Consider the following 17,724-nt stretch of genomic DNA (forward strand, 5'->3'; position numbering starts at 1 on the left):
GAGCACAACTGTATAGCAAAGACAAGCGACAACAATTAACTATAACATTGTCGGCTGCTTTTGCTTAGGCTGCACAGAAATGGCATTTTGGTTCCTGAAATTCATTCTGATTGTGAGGATAAAATATAACTGATAGAATTCTACAGGATGGAGTATTAGTGTTTGAAAACACTCCAGATCAAAACCCCAAGGTGGCTGTCACTGATGGAAGCGAAAGCTCAGAAAAAGCTCAATATGGAGGTTAAATGGCCGAAATATTGTGAAATTTTGGAACAAGATGGAGATAGACTAAAACTGCAGAGTTTTGAGAAACTAAAGAACAAAGTGCGAGATTGGCTTCACTATTATCAGATTATGGAGGCATATAATTTGGATAAGAAAATTGGCTTCCAGGTGGAAAAATCAAAATTAGAAACAGAACTGTTAGAACCCAAAACTAAGATTTTGTCAAGGATGTATAACTTGCTGTTGAAATGGAATACTCAGGATGAAACGGTGAAATCTGTTATGATTAAATGGGCACAAGATGTTGGACACAATATTATGTTTGCTGACTGGGAAAAGTTATGGACCACAGGTATGAAGTTTACGGCATGCAATGCCCTGAGAGAATATTATGAAAATGATATACAGGTGGTACATTACCCCAGTCAAGCTTGTAAAAATCTATCACTTGCCCGAAAATAAATGTTGGAAATGTAAAGAAACTGAAAGTACATTTTTTCACCTTTGGTGGACGTGCCCAAGGATTAAGGCTTTCTGGGAGACGATATATAATGAATTGAAAAAGGTATTTAAATATACCTTCTTGAAGAAACCAGAGGCCTTTCTCCTGAGCATAGTCGGCCAATCGGTGTTAAAGAAGGATAGAACTTTCTTTATGTACACTACAACAGCAGCAAGAATACTTATTGCAAAGTATTGGAAGCCACAAGATATACCCACTCTGGAAGAATGGCAGATGAAGGTGATGGACTACATGGAATTGGCGGAAATGACTGGCAGAATCCGAGACCAGGGAGAAGAGTCGGTGGAAGAAGATTGGAAGCAATTTAAAGACTATCTACAGAGATATTGCAAAATTAATGAATGTTAGAATGATGTTGGATTGAAATTATGTGGTTTCTAGCTGTAATGGTATAAAAGAATATGAAAAAATGGTTTTTTTTATAAGTTAAAATTCAAGATTATAATAATTTAAGATTAAAGATTAGGGTAGAATAAAGAGGGAAACTGCTGAGCTAATAAATTGAATTGGAATACAAAAAAGGGAGGTATGAGGAGGTCCGGGAAACAAGTAAATGAGAAATAATGTGATGAAAAGATTGATTGTTTTTAACTATTTTTATTTTGTATTTTTTCTTTTTTCTTTTTCTATTTTGTAATGTAAAAACCCTAATAAAAATGTTATTAAAAAAAAATGAAAACACTCCAGATCAAAGGATCCCCAGGTATGCACCTTCAGATGGTGGAGAACGTCAGGCACCATCCTGACACCAGGGCATCTTCACTTGGTCACAAGTGGCCAGTAAGGTAAAGGTAAAGGGACCCCTGACCATTAGGTCCAGTCACGGACGACCCTGGGGTTGCGGCGCTCATCCTGCTTTATTGGCCGAGGGAGCCAGCGTACAGCTTCCGGGTCATGTGGCCAGCATGACTAAGCCGCTTCTGGCGAACCAGAGCAGCAGACGGAAACACCGTTTACCTTCCCACTGGAGCCGTACCTATTTATCTACTTGAACTTTGACGTGATTTCGAACTGCTAGGTTGGCAGGAGCAGGGACCAAGCAACGGGAGCTCACCCCGTCGCGGGATTCGAACCGCCGACCTTCCGATCGGCAAGCCCTAGGCTCTGTGGTTTAACCCACAGCGCCACCCGCGTCCCACAAGTGGCCATTGGCCAGGTACAAAACGTGGCTGGCTAATTCAAATACTGCTCAAAGAGGGCTTGAATCACTCCACCCCTCAAGATGACCTGAGAAAGAGATGGGTAACGACAGATAACTTTTTCCAGGCCATCTTCTGAAGGCCACATGCTTGTAGGTAACAAGCCAAACACATAAGTTTGACTTTTGTAGAGTAGGTTAGATTCTAGAGACAGAGTCACACACTGCTCTGTAGCCATTCAAACAAGTATTATCAGAATTCAAGGACACATTCCAGACAGGCCAAACAGGGTACAAGGCAGCGCCAGTGACCTGGATAGTTTTGAGGACCCGATGGAGAAAAGAGGACTACCTTCACAAGGAGGTTCCCCGCCCCCAGGACTAGGAGCACCCACACAAGAGCACCCACAAATTTCTAGATCAGCCTTCCCCCAGCCTGGTGTCCTCTAGATGTCGTTGGACTGCAACTCCCGTCATCCTTGACCCCCAGCCATGCTGACTGGTGATGATGGTAGTTCTAGTCTAAAACATCTGGATAGCTGGGGATAACTTTTACTAAAAAAAGGAGGCATTTCTATTAAGTGTTTTAGATAAAGAGATCCCCAAAAAATCTAAGAGAGGTATTCTTGTATGCAACCGCAGCAGCTTGTATACTTGTGGCCAAGGGATGGAAAGATCATGAGGCTCCAAAAATAACACATTGGCAAATCAAATTACAGGAATTGGTGGAGACGGCTCAACTGACTAGTAAACTCAGAGGAAACTCAAAGCAAAAATTTGCGGGAAAATGGGATGGTTATAGAAGATATGTTCAAAAATACAGTAATAGTTTTGACTCCGTGCTAGCATTCGAGTGATTAAGGAACTAAAAGGAGGTGGACAACAATTAAGGGTTTATTATGTTTTCAGAATGTATTGGAAAATTCATATAGAAAGGTTTATTGTTTTGTGCACATTCGATTGTAAGATAAAATGTATGCAAAGGTACTTGACAGGAAGTCAAAGTTGAAGAAAGGATTTTGGAAGATAAAAGGGGGAAAATTTACTTTCATTATTATCATTTTGTGTGCGGGTGTGCGGGTGTGGATGTCTGCACATATGTGTGTTTTTGTATGGAATGTTTTTGAGGAAATAAGACGTTAAATAACAAATAACAAACTAAATATTGATGTATGTAATTTTTATTTCTTAATTATATTTAGTGGTAGTATGGCTGTATTGTTTTTTGTAACATAAAATCATTCAATAAAAAAATTTTTTTTTAAAAAAAACAACATCTGGAGAGCTACCCAAGCAAAACTTTTCCACTTGCCTCCATTAACGGCCTCCTAAAATTGAACAAAAAATCAAAAGAAGAACAATGAACCAATAACAACACCCCCCAAAACAAGAGCCACATTTAAAAAGTGTAGAGGATGTCGGCTGTCAATCCGGTCAACCAAAGGCCTTATTATTATTGTTATTATTATTATTTATACCCCGCCCATCTGGCTAGGTTTTGCCAGCCACTCTGGGCGGCTTCCAACAAAATATTAAAAATACAATAAATCACCAAACATTAAAAACATCCCTAAAAAGGAACGTCAGGTGAACATCCCTAAAAAGGCGCCAGGTGAACTTCCATAGGGAGAGGACGTCTTTTCCTCCAGCCCTGTGTTCAAAAGACATTGCTGTTACTTTAATCCTAAATAGCACCGCGAACGTAGTAAACTTAACCACGTGCGCTCTGGAAAAAAGTTCTGCTGACCTGTGCGGGACTCACTCCTGGTAAATATTGTGCAATGCTCTCCTTACGGAGGCTTGTCTGGTGCCTCCATCACATACCTTTAGGTGCCAGGCAAAGAATTCCACTTCAAAAAATAATAATAATTACTGTAGATGAAAAACAACATCTGGAGAGCTACCCAAGCAAAACTTTTCCACTTGCCTCCATTAACGGCCTTCAGCTTGAGGCAACTAATATAAGCTCATTTATTCTGCTAGGCCTTGTGAATCTAAATGTTGATATTTATGCCGCTACCATTTTGGCATTCTGCGTTTTGCATCTATGATGCCATATTAAACAATCTATAGGCTTTTAAACTGTGTATGTAAGGCTATTCTTTTCATTTCTTACCATGTTATGTATTTTTGTGCTTCTATACTGCAAACCACCCCTTGATCCTCGGATGAAGGGTGGTATAGTAATTTAATTAATAATAATAATTGTGTGGTTTTTTTGAAATTCTGTTGCAAGTTACTCTATATATCTATATCATTGAAAAGCAATGTGTTTCAAAAATTAGTGACATGCCAGAACTGTACCACATGTTCACAAGAATGCTAATGGACCAGGCAGGGGCAGAATAAGAAAATTCAATTACGGAGGCAAGTTTTAATGAGTATAGTAACGTACACACATGCAAACATCAAGCACCTGTTAATTCTAGATGCAGGAATCATAAAATAAAGGGCCGAAAATACACTGTGAGTCTGCAAGTTAAGAAAAATACAGGCCACAAATACAACCACAAGCAAGGTACATAAAAATTAGTGAAAGCACTCCTATCGTTAAGAACACTTTCAGGTTAAGAACGGACCTCTGGAACGAATTAAGTTCATAACTAGAGGTACCACTGTACTTAAAGTTCATGTCACTATTTCACACCAAAAAGGTTGTTTTTTTGGTAATTAACCTAAGCGTGGATGTTATTTTTTATTGATCTGCAAGTTGCTCGCTGAATTTTTCTGGCTAAAGTGTGTAGTATAAATGTATAAATGCTACTAAAAAAATAAATAAATTCCAGACTAATTGAATAGTATCCTCTCAGTGTGTGGTAGAAATGTATAAATGCTACTAAAATATAAATTCCAGACTAATTGAATAGTATCTTCTCCCTTTTTTTTTCTTTCTCTTTTTTAAAATGATATTTATTAGAAGTTTAAAGATTACAGAGAAAAGAAGAGGAGAATCTTCTCAGTCCACGTGCCATTTTGTGCTTTTAAAAGTACTAGACCGCCATTCGACCAGTCAAACACCCAACCAGTCATGTCACGGACCTGCTGCAATCACCACGCAGAAAATAAAGAGAATGGGCTCCTTTTAAAAAAGACAAGCATGCTAGGCAAAACCCTTATTTATCCACCACCTACTCCCCCCCCCCCCCGCTTCCTTCCCAGAGAGGTAAAAGGCACAAGGATGCTTCTACACCAGCCACCCAATCCTCTCCTTATTACCATCCAATCCCCACGAGAATCTGCACAGTTGGAAGGAAGGGACCCAAGGGTCATCTAGCCCAACCCCCTGCAGTACAGGAAACCTTTTGCCAGTAGACCTGAAGGAGCATCTCCACCCCCATCGTTCAACCCGGACACGGAGGTCCAGCTCCGAGGGCCTTCTGGCGGTTCCCTCCCTGCGAGAAGTGAAGCTACAGGGAACCAGGCAGAGGGCCTTCTCGGTAGTGGCGCCCGCCCTGTGGAACGCCCTCCCATCAGATGTCGAGGAAATAAACAACTCTCTGACTTTTAGAAGGCAGCCCTGTTTACGGAAGTTTTTAATGTTTGATGTTTTGTTGTAATTTTATTATTTTGTTGAAAGCTGCCCTGAGTGGCTGGAGAAACCCAGCCAGATGGGTGGGGTGAGGTATTAATTATTATTAATTATTATTATTATTAATTATTATTATTATTATTAACAACTATCTGACTTTTATGAGACAACTGAAGGCAGGCCTGCTTAGGGAAGTTTTTAATGTTTAATAGGTTATTGTATTTTAGTGTTTTGTTGGAAGCCGCCCAGAGTGGCTGGGGAAACCCAGCCAGATGGGCGGCATATAAATAATAAATTATTATTATTATTATTATTATTAATGACTGATGTTTTAATGTATTTTTAATCTTTTGTTGGAAGCCGCCCAGAGTGGCTGGGGAAACCCAGCCAGATGGGCAGGGTATAAATAACAAATGATTAATTATTATTATTATTATTTTGCCCAACATGGGGCACGAACCCACGACATCCTGAGATCTCACGCTCTACCCACTGAGCTATCCCATCAGCTTTATATGCCTTGGTCTAACTTGTGCGTGATTTTCAAAGGGCAACGGGGCTCATAGTAATAATATCGAAAACGTCGCCGTTATTATGTGGAAACAAGAGAAAACCTTAATTTTAGGAGAAGGGTCCTAGGCTACTCTTCACCCCCATCCCGAAATGCTGGCTTTCTAAGCAGGCAGGAGGACTCCCGAAAAGGTCCCTCCATAACCGGAGCGCCCTTAGCCCCTGCCCAGCCCCGCAGCAGACTCTGAGCTCCTACCTGCAGCGCAGTTTGGGAACAAGACCTCACTGAGGACTAGAATGCTGCGCAGTGCGTCCGGGGAGAGATGCTGCGATGCGCGAGCGCCCAGCTGCCTGCTCGCGGAGTTCCAAGACCAACCGCTTCCTCCGATCCGCGAGCACCAAGGAAAAGTTAATGCAACACGCTCCGCCAATCAGGAGCGGCCGCGTCACCCACCTCCCCCTCGCCTTCGTCGCTAAGGGGGCGGGAGGGCGAGTGGCTGGCTCCGCCCATCGAGCGGAAGCCACGCCCCCTCTGTGGTGGCTGACACAGATATAAGAAAGATGTAGAGAGGACCGTGCTATGTTTCCTCAAACTGTGGCGGGACTACAGCGCCATCATCCTTAGTTGGTTTGAGTTTTTGAATCTATATACCACCCTATACCCAGAGGACTCAGGGTAGTTCACAGAAAAGATTACAAAATATTAAATTAAGGAATTTAATTTAATTTAATTATTAAATTAAATTTAGGGAAGCTTTTAATGTTTGATGTATTACAGTATTTTAATATTTTTTTGGAAGTTGCCCAGAGTGGCTGGGGAAGCCCAGCCAGATGGGCGGGGTATAAATAATAAATTATTATTATTATTAATATTATTAATATTATTATTATTATTATTATTATTATTATTATATCAAAATAAGAACCATGTTGAGATTTATGTTTGTTTGTTTGTTTAACTTTTTTTGGAAAATCAATAAAAAAATTGGGGGGGGGAAATCACAATAAGAACAATGACCCAATAACAACACCCCCCGCCCCAAAAAAGAGCCACATTTTAAAAGGGTATAGGATGTTGGCTGTCAATCCGGTAAACCAAAGGCCTTATTATTATTATTATTATTATTATTATTATTATTTATACCCCGCCAATCTGGCTAGGTTTCGTCAGCCACTCTGGGCAGCTTCCAGCAAAATATTAAAAATACAATAAATCACCAAACATTAAAAACATCCCTAAAAAGGAAGGTTTTTGCCTGGCGCATAAAGGTGTATAATAAAAGCACCAGGCAAACTACCCTGGGGAGAGGAAGTCTTTTCCTCCAGCCCTGTGTTCAAAAGACATCACTGTTACTTTAATCCTAAATAGCACCGCGAATGTAGTAAACTTAACCACGTGCGCTCTGGAAAAAAGTTCTGCTGACCTGGGTGGGACTCACTCCCCATAAATATTGTGCAATGCTCTCCTTAGGGAGGCTTGTCTGGTGCCTCAATCACATACCTTTAGGTGCCCGGCAAAAAATTCCACTTCAAAAAATAATAATAATTACATGAGATAGCTCAGTCAGTCGAGCACTAGACCAGGGGTAGGCAAACTAAGGCCTGGGGGCCGGATGCTGCCCAAGTACCTTCTCAATCTGGACCACAGACCGTCCGGGAATCAGCATGTTTTTACATGAATAGAATGTGTCGTTTTATTTAAAATGCATCTCTGGGTTATTTGTGGAGCCTGCCTGCTGTTTTTACATGAGTAGCATGCATGCTTTTGTTTAAAATGCATCTTTGGGTTATTTGTGGGGCATAGGAATTCGTTCATTTTATTTTTTTCCAAAATATAGTCCGGACCACCACATGGTCTGAGGGACCACGGCTGAAAAAGGTTGCTGACCCCTGCACTAGCCTCTTAATCTCAGGGTCCATTGGGCAAAAAGATTCCTGCATTGCAGGCGGTTGGACTAGATGACCCTTGTTGTCCCTTGTTGTAAATAAAAATATGCCCTTTTCCCTTATGGGGTATCCAAGAGCCCATATAGAGTCCTTACATAGGTTCCCTATTGGTAGGAGAAAATAACAGAGGCCAACCAGAGAATATTGAGAAGCAAAGCAGCTAGTAAGCTTGATCTTTGTTGATCTGTTGCAACATGGTGCTCCCCTCACACGCAGGAGAGGAAGAGGACCCCCAAAAATGCTGTGCAAGGGCTTATAAAGACTTTTGAAATTCCCATCCTGTAGATCAAGACCACCCCCAGAAACATTATGCATTCATCACAGAAGGGGTGTAACCTAAGACCACCCCTCAGATAAGGCGGTCTAAAACAGAACATTTGCATGTTGTTTTCTCCTGTCGCTTTGTTTATTTCCTGTCTGGCAGGTTACTTGATTGGATTTCTTGGGGAGCCTGGGCAGTCTTTTGTAATGATAAGGCCCCCACCCTTATTCAAACACAGATTAAGACAGGATTTGTGAAGGAAGAGACAATGGGGAGGCTTTTCCATTTTGACCATGCAGAGAAACATTTGCTCAGTTTAGGAATCAAAATGGTTCCAGGTTATGAACTTTGCCATATATCTAAGACCATAAAATTACTATCACACCCTTCCAACTCTACAATTCTCTTTCTCTGATTTTCCCAAGCCTATTTAAACAACCTATCTGTGTGGTGGTGGGTTATTTTGCTTGTTACGATAGTATGTATTTTTCTTTTATATTGTAAACCGCCTTGTAATCATCAAACGAAGTGCGGTATAGAATTGAAATTATTAATACAATAATTTAATTATTAATAATAATTAAACAACAATTTCCTTTCAGAGTCCTGTTTACAGCTGAAATCCTGGGGGAAACTGAAAACAGCAGGTCTTCAGTTCCGCTTAAGCACATATAAAGGTCGGGTTAAAGGACACCCTCTTGATAATTTAAGGAAATGTAATATTAGAACCAGCCACAGCGTCACAAAGCCCTATTCTGAATGCGAATGAACCAAGAAACCTGAACCGCGGAGACAAAAGGCAACAGCCGAACACGTGATCAGAGCCACGTGGTCCCCTACCCTTTCAAAGAACGAGGAAGCCAGAGTGCGGGAGGGGGGGGAACCTTTTATCATCTCGCGATAGGCGCGGAGGGGGGCGGAGCAGTTTAAAGTGCGTAGCTTCTCGCGCTGGGGGAGCGCATGCGCACAACAGTTCTCCGCTGACCGGACGGCGCATGCGCTAGGCGGATTAGCGGTCTAATACAAGCGTTGTGGGGGAGACGCTTACGCAGCTTCGTTTGTGGAGGGTCTTTTTTTTATTTTCTGAAGGAGGGGGGTTCCTTTTCCTCACATTACGTTCGTGGTGACGACCGCAAATGCGTGAGAGGCTCGCTTTCTTTCTGAGGTAGGAGAGGGGTGAGCGGCCTGTGCCTATTCCTGTCAGGCCGAGAAAGTGGTGGGTTTTTTTCACCGTTCCGGCTGAACCGTTGAAAAGACGGACGGAGGGTGGGGAAAGGGCGCGTTATACTATAACATGAGGAGAATAATCCGCGCGTGTTGGGGCCGGGCCGGGGAGGCCATGGCGCCGGGGCCTGCCTGAGGAGTGGTCGTGCGCATGCGCGGGCGCGAAACAATCAATCGGGCCTAGTCGGAGACGGGCATGTTGCGCATGCGCGGGTCTTGGGCGAAAATGGCTTTTTATCCGTTGGTTTCCGCCTCTGGCCGCCTTTTTGTTCTCTCGCTAGGGATAGTTCTCGTATCTCTTTCTAATCTAGCTATTTCGCAGCTCGTAAAAATGGTGTCTTCAACTTAGTTGCTGCTGCTGCTGCGAACTGGTTAAAGGTAAAGGTCGCACGTAGTTTCTTTTTCTGGGTCCTCTGACCAACGCCATCCACAAAGGACCCGGATATTATTGTGAAGTTGCTGCTTTCAGCTATATTAACGCCTGAGGAATATTTGAATAATTGTAAGATGTCACGTCTTCGCAGCAAGGAGTACCATTGATTCTTTGTCATGCAGTACGCATGGTAAACTGGGTTTTTATCAAGCAAACTTAAGTCCGCTCACAAAGGAGCCAGTCACTGTCCTCCAATGTAGCATAGTATACATTTTACAATAGTCCTAGTAAAATGCATTTTAATTGACATTGAGATAGCCAAGTTATTTCTGCACCAAAGCACTGAAGAATGCAGGCAGGAGCTTACAAGGTGAAATAATGCATCCCACTACCATTTTTTAATTATTGTATACATACTACTTTGCGATATGCTAGCTTCCCAAGCTAGAACCTTTCTCCTCATTCTAGTTTCTTCCTGTGCCCAGAAAAACAGCAGGTGTTTGGTCACACATTCACCATCTGGTTGAGAATTAATCTTGGTCAGCTATATTTGCAGCCCTCCTCCAGATTTTAAAGATCTATAAATGGTATTACATTTGCATACTCAACATGTCCCATTAGAACTGTTAAAATCAAAATGGCAACCATTCATACATGCAAATTATTAAGTTGTGGTCAGAATCTTCATGAAAAACATGCTTATGTAAAGCTGCTTGGCTGTTTTGAGTTGATTGATTACTCTCCTAGAAATCTGTAATATCTGTTTAGACTGCAACCAGAAATGTATGACTTTTTGGATTTTCCCCCCCCTGTAGACTTCTGTTAATCTTGTTAAATTTACATTCTGTATTAAGATTTGAAAGCCCCAGTAATGAAAATTAAGATATAACAATATGAAAGTGTTCACTTGTCATACATTTATATATATTTTTAAATGCAGCACTGAAAATTAACATTCCAAACCCTGAAGAGCTGTGAGCATAAATATAGATTTGGCCTGAAAAAGTTCTACAACTTTGTTTTTGAGTTGACTAGTATTGTATCCATTACACTAGCCAAATTTGACTTCTAGAGTGTGTTCTCATTGTGTTAAATTTTATGAAAAATTTCCAACGGTGCTATTTTCCACCCCATATCTTTGGTTGCAATGATGAATTGGCTAAATATTAATCAGCTAAAAAAAGTTCCCTGGTTAAATCAGGCAACATATTAACCATTTTAATAGACCTGTTTCTAAAAATTGATGCTTAACGTTGTCTTTGCCAATTGCATTCTCCCTTTTCTCACACAGGAGGAATGGCTTTTCTAAGTTGATGCTCTTGAAGATGTAGCATCTAAAAATAAAATGTGTTTCATTCTTAGAAATTAAATATAATAGTTTAATCTCCTAGATCCTTTATGGTGAATCAAACTGTTTCCAGCTTGTAGGCCTACTTATAATGTGATATGAACATGTTGGGATGGGAGGAAAGATCTAATGTGGTATCATCTCTTATCAAATGTTGATTTCAATAATATTTTAAACGTTCTTAAATAACTTCAATGTTTTGTACTTTTGCAAACTTCTCTTAAAAGGTTTTCATATAATCAAGTGATATAACAATTTTGTTAAATAATCATCTACTCTATTCCACCTTTGTCCATAGTGATAGCTGCAGTCCTGGTAAATCCCAGGAAATGGAAAATGGAAAAGCCAGTTTGAGTCCCCGTCTGGGGAAAAGCACAATATAAATATATATAATAATAAAATAATAGTACCTCTGAATAAATATGCCTTGGTTTACGGTGTGTGTATCTTAAGTATATGCTTACTGTCTCCAGCACTCTTGGTTCATGGATTCATTTCCATCTAAATTGCAGATTTTTCTTGTGCCAATACAAAATGCAATAAGTATGTCACTAAAAACTCCATTTAAGCAATACACCTAGTTTGAAAGATACCAAAGTAAAGTAATGCTATTAATTTTACTGGTTGAGGTTGTGTTTGGAATTCATCTAACTCTAGTTTTAAAATAGTCACATTGCTTGACAATTTGCTTCCAGGTCCAATTCAGGGTGCTCACATTTGTGCTTAAAGCCCTAAATAATTTAGACCCCAAATATCTGACTGCGTCCATCCCTCTCTTAACACCTCAAATGGCCTTCTTGGGAGTTCTACCGCCCAGGTCTGGGGTGCATAGCAGTCCAAGAGAGGGCCTTCTCTGTTGGAGACCCTAAACTCTGAAATTCCCTCCTCACAGAAGTGTGGGCAGCTTCATTATGTAGTTTTTATTGTATGCCAAGTACACACTGCTCCCCTGGCCTTTTATACCTGGATGTTACTATAGTATCACTTTGATGAAATAAAACTCTGATGCTCCTCCTACCTCTTGTGTATTTTTTAAGGAAAGCAGTGGCAGTACAGTGTATAAATCTCAAGGCCACTTGCAACTGGGAGGCAAACCTCACACTGGTGCTAATTGAAGGTCAAAAAGTGCCCGTTACTTATCTAAATATTTCTCAACTAAACTTTCAGAGGACGTATAACAAAACGATGTGCAGCATAAAAATAGAATACCACAATGGTATAGGTGATTTGACAATATTTTTGCCAAGCTTAATAATTCTGTTTCAGCAAAGCATTCTCTGAATTCTGGATCTGAAATTTCAATAGATGGTCTAAAAAGTATTTTTCCAACTCAGTAATATCTATTTGGCGCCAGTTTGAGGTTTGTCTTGCAGCTACGTTGAGGTTTTTTTTGCCACTTTCAGTGTTTCTTTTCTTGTGCAGATTCTTGTAACCATGATTCTGCAGTACTAAAGTTTTTATTTCCTCAACAAGGCTAAGGTTTCCTACAGAATGTCCAACATTTCCTTTGTTTTTGTGGGGAGAGGCCATTTTTCTGAATTTTTTAGATTTCATCTTTTCACATCTGTGTTTTTTGGTTATCAAGGGTTCTGGGTTTGAGACATCATTTGGTTACCCATACTTCACAGATTTGAATAAACCAAATTGCATATTAGGAATTGGGTCAAAGAAGTGGGAGGCTCAAGATTACATTTGGGGGTTACAGAGAGCAAGGGTCTTGCACTGGCTAGGAAACAACCATTTTGATTGGGGGTGGAGAGTTTGAGGGCATACCAGTCAATGATTGGATCATTTTCTTAGGAAATCTGTTTATTTTCCTCATCAGGAGGCTGAACTACTTTATCTGTTTTTTCCTTGAGCCAAATGAATACCAATAATTCTTGAGGATACCCTGAATGTTACTGTGTATCCTGAAACCCTGAGAGGAATATGCCTGCTCAGGGATACTACAAGCAAACCATTCTTTCTCCCCTCTACTCCCAACCAGTTTTGTGTTTTTGTTTTCCAGCTGGCACTCAAAACATATTGTGCCTTGTGGAGGTCCAAATTGAGTTACAAGGGGAGGGGTGGCCCCCCTTAGGTCTCTTAACTTTTCGGTTGCCTTTCTGCATATGTTGCAGTTCATCAGAGCATGGTGATTTCTCCCTCTTGTTTCACAGTGACCGTATTCTGGCTCCACTTTTGCTAAGACTCATCACTACCTTAGTTTTCTGTTAAAGGGACTGAGGTATCTGTGAAGCAAATCAAGTCTTTAATTTAACCACAAATAGAATCCATTGCTTTCTAGTCTTGCATAATTCTTGGTAAGTATATAGATGGGCTTAATGTAGAAATGGACACACCCTAGACTGCACTATAACTGTATAATATCTACACACTTATTTTACTGTAGCTAATTTTTTTAATAGTTTACATTTAGGCTGTCCCTAGGGTTCCAGCCTAAAAGCCAAGAATTGCTCTGCATAAGGTTTTCTTAGTTCTGTTAAATAGATATTCTGAATATTAACCATTATTGACTACTTCATTATGGAACTTGCTCCTGCAGGAAGTGAACTACCTCAATTGTTTGGATGCTAAAGAGCTGGTTGTTTGCATCTAATTTTAACTGATTATGGTTGGCCTGGGCTTTTAAGCATAATTTAATTGCTGGTTTTATTTATATTTACTATTTTACTGCTGGTTTTTATTGGATTCTTTTTTAAGTTGATCTGAACCGCCTTTGAAAGGGCTGTACCAAAGATGAAGAAAGAACTGAATGTTCTTGATTATGTTTAACTTACAAACATTTGCATAAAATTATTTGCAGCTCACAGGTGGTTATGGTTAAAAAATATGGCTGTAACATCAGGTGTTTGCATGTGAAATGCAGAGTTTCTTTTTCACAGAGACATACATATCACATATAGAAGATACAACCTCAACTGATAATTCCCATTTAAAAATGGGCACAATTCAAAATAGGCTCTTATGGTAGTACGCAAGATTTGATAAAATATATAAGGTTGACAAAATTAAGTTAGTCTGTATTCTGAAGAGCATTTCCTCTCTTTTTTCTTTTCTTTTTGCATAAGACATAAAATGATGCCATATAGAATGTATCTTTGTCTCTTATACTCCTTTGAGATGTAAATTTTCCTGTAATTAAATGCTCTCATATTATTCTGTACATTTTGCTCCTATGAAGTTGTCACTTTCCAGTTTTCAGCCAGTTCTATTCGAGCAGCTACTAGCAATGGCCCACTTATGTGATGCATCTCTTTTTCAGGTTCTTAAAAACTAGTGATGTTATTCCAGGATCCTTTGCTAGGTGATTGCAATGGTGTATTTTATGTTCTCAAACATATTTTTAGAGATCTCTCTAATAGAGGGACTGAATCACCACATGAAGATCTTGTTTCTCTGCATCCCTTGTAGTATCTGCTTCTGAACCTTAAATGGTGTGAGGTTCCATCGTGACACTTGACTAAAAGAGTACCTAAATACTGGCAGTTGACTACTTTCATTCAACGTGGGAGAGAATTTGGCCTCCTATTTGTGTTTGCCTCTTTCTCTGCCTGAATTCACATCCCAGCATGCTCTGAGCCATGTAGATTCATCACAATTCTAATTACTTGTTGTTGACAGACTCTCCAATAAAAGCTTGCATCTCTTGTAAGACAAGTATTTTTTGCAGTTTACCCTGTAGTGCTTCCCCTTAACAGCAGCTGTATTCAAATTCGTTGGGGATTCAAGTACTACTACTACTACCTCAAGATTTCTGTTCATATGAGATGGTGAAACTGCGTTGTAGAAGTTGAATCAGATTCTAAACTTGAAAAAGTGGAGAAAACCGCATGCTGGCATAAGCTTAGCAGCTCCTTTCTCAAGGGAGTGTGTTGGGTTTCACAGAGGCCCATCTAGTCCACCATTCTGTTATCACAGGGCCTAACCAGGTGCCTGTGGGAAGCTCATAACCAGGACATGAGTGCAATTGTCCTCTCCCATTGTGGTCTCTGGCACCTGGTATTTAGAGAGATTGCTCTGATACTGAAGTATGTAAGCCAGTATGACTAGTAGCCATTGATAGCCTTATCATTCCTTCTTGTTTTTAGGATACTAGAAGAAATACCCGTAAGAATGCTAAAGATATCTTCCTAATTTCTTTCTAGTTCATATTCCTTAATCATGTGTTTCAAAATAAAGTTAGGCTGTATTCCAACTCTTCTTACCTGGGAGCAAGCCCCACTGAATTCAGTAAAACTTCTGAGAAGATACGGTTAGGATTGTACTGTTAGCTGAACTACAGAGAAGTAATAGTGGCCCTATTTCTATGGGGGTATTGTCGCTATTGTCGCTATTCCCTCTTCCCCAACTCAATTTCTGTCAATGCACTACCTCTTTTTAGTGTTCTGTTTTTAAGGCTTGTTTCTCTCATATCTTCTTTTTCTTTGTAGGTTAACATCGCTTTCATAATAAGCCTGAGCAGTCGCTCCTTGTGTGGAAACCAGGCTGTGCAGTGAAACCATCTGCTGTCCAGCCCAACTCTGTCAGGAGGTACTCTTCAGATGCTCCTGGGTCTGATACTGTCCAAAACCTTCAGCAGCTAACTCAAATCAGAGGTGTAGAGTTCTGAATTTTGTAAGGAACATAACCAGCCTTGCAAATAAGTCTGCCCATTTATATGTGGACTTGAAAATACTTCTCAGAATCCGTATTTTAGGCCTTTAAGGAACTGTTCTGGGGTTGCAAATGTAAAAATCAAAGAAAAACACACAATTGGCGGTGTTTCCTTGAAGTAATTTCAGAGAGGTAGTCATCCACACTACAGAAAGAGGAACACATAGAAAAGCCAGCCTGCTGAAACACCTGAAAAAGTCATTATTGGCTCAGACTTGCACTGTTTTAAAATAAGTTTGTTTATGTCATGTCTTTTAATCTAAAGGTTGACATCCCTTTCCTTTATGACTGAACTTGAATATCAGGCTTCTATGGTTACTCTCACCTTTCTTCCAAACAAGAGCCTGTTTACATTTTAACAAAAAGAGCTTTTGGTAGTAGGTCCACTGCACCCTCCAGGGCTTAATGCAAGTCAGGCCTTGTAGTGCATTGTCCCAGCATCTGTTTCTAATTCAAGGTTCTGTCTGAATAAATCTTGCAGTACCAGGGCACCTATGTATTTGCAGAGCCTTCCTGCGTCACTGTATAACTGTAGATGACCCATGCACATCTACAAAGATGAAATGTGTGGATTTTAAAAAAATAATGATTTAGGCCCCTTTCTTTGATTCTAGCCAGTTTGTTAACTACAGACAGCTCTATACATTAAATTAATACGGTTGTAGTCAGCTAATATATACTCAGAGTAAATGACCCAATGAGATTAATGGCCATGACTAACTTGGGTTCATAAATTTCAATAGTTCTACTCGTGAGTAGAGGTTAGTTGCCTACAACCCATAGTTATTTACTAACCTTTGCTGATGACTTAAGTCTCAGATCAAGCAGGATTCTGGGAAGTTAGGTGGTGAGCTATTAAATTACAAATATTCCAACTGACCTCTGTCATCGCAGGTAACGGAATCCGAAAAACAAGCAGTTGCTTTGCTTCTGCAAGGGAAGGTGCTGGCTATATAATCCACATGTGTACAGAACGCTACCTGGGCTTGGTAGTGATCTTTATAATTCATCTACTGTGGCTGGCACCTACTAGTCTGAGAGTGAGTCACTTGCTCAATAGACTAGTGGTTGTTTACAAGCCTGAAAAACTTTTTCTTGGGATCAACGAAAGTTCTTGTTCAAACTGTGTGTGGTGCTGTTGCTGAGCATGAGATTGCCAGCACCTCATGCACACTTGTTAGAATACCATTTTGCTCAGAAATTCTTTCTGTTTTGCCACTGGTATGGATGGTGTTCTTTTCACTTGACATTTGCTCTCTCTTCTACTTCTGTTGACATCTGCTCTGCACTTGCAATATCTGGACCATCCTTCTAGTTCTACACTTGCATCAATGCTTTTCATTTGTTCCCCACGCCCATGGTACTCAATTTGACAAAATGTAACTGGACGTTACAGTGAAAATTCTTGTTGCTATACTAGTGACACAACTGGTAATCAGTTAATGATAAGTAACCATTTACATCACAGTGTTTGAGAGCTGTGTGTTAAAATAGCCCCTGTGCTATCTCTTCGCAGATGATAAAAGTGCGCATGTAATACAGGTTTTCAGGCAATATAAATATCCATCTATATGGTTTAGCGTCTTAACACTATCAAAGTTAATCAGATCCTTAGTAAAACATTTTCACTTGTAACTGAAACATAATAGGTAATTCTAAGAAAATGAACATTTCATTAAAACTTGCCTGAAGGTTTTGTCATCTTTCCCTGCTAATTGGAGAACTGACCATGGAAAACATTCATTAGTCTTCTGCCCATCCCTAAACTATTCCTCTGTAGGTAGAATACTGAGTATTATAAGACTCCAGTTAGTGGGATTTTCAGAAGTGCCTGAGTAACTTGAGGCCTCAGTTTTCTGTGGAAGTTTATAAAACTTTCACTCTTGGGTACTTTAGAAAAATCTCATGAGCTCTTCTCTTCTTTTAAGATGACTTTGTAGAGAGACACGTGGGCTTCTTAATGTTCACTGTTGGCATAGGAAGACCTAG

The 17,724-nt window shown here is 40.1% G+C and overlaps 2 protein-coding genes across 4 annotated transcripts in view; one reads left to right on the forward strand and one right to left on the reverse strand.

The window, feature by feature from the left end:
* The window catches only part of SIL1 (SIL1 nucleotide exchange factor), a 70,862-nt gene extending 64,492 nt beyond the window's left edge, over window positions 1–6,370 (reverse strand). Inside the window, exon 1 of one of the 2 annotated variants that reach the window (XM_053380505.1) lies at window positions 6,182–6,370. The gene's annotated coding sequence lies outside the window, so the exon portion shown is untranslated. The remainder of the gene's footprint in view (window positions 1–6,181) is intronic. The other variant, XM_053380504.1, reaches the window with a different exon arrangement.
* A 2,730-nt stretch (window positions 6,371–9,100) lies between these two features.
* MATR3 (matrin 3) overlaps window positions 9,101–17,724 on the forward strand; it is a 31,956-nt gene continuing 23,332 nt past the window's right edge. The window contains exons 1-2 of one of the 2 annotated variants that reach the window (XM_053380498.1): window positions 9,101–9,299; window positions 15,513–15,612. The gene's annotated coding sequence lies outside the window, so the exon portion shown is untranslated. The remainder of the gene's footprint in view (window positions 9,300–15,512; window positions 15,613–17,724) is intronic. The other variant, XM_053380499.1, reaches the window with a different exon arrangement.

Source organism: Podarcis raffonei, chromosome 3 (genome assembly GCF_027172205.1).
Source record: "Podarcis raffonei isolate rPodRaf1 chromosome 3, rPodRaf1.pri, whole genome shotgun sequence".
Lineage (NCBI taxonomy): Eukaryota > Metazoa > Chordata > Lepidosauria > Squamata > Lacertidae > Podarcis > Podarcis raffonei.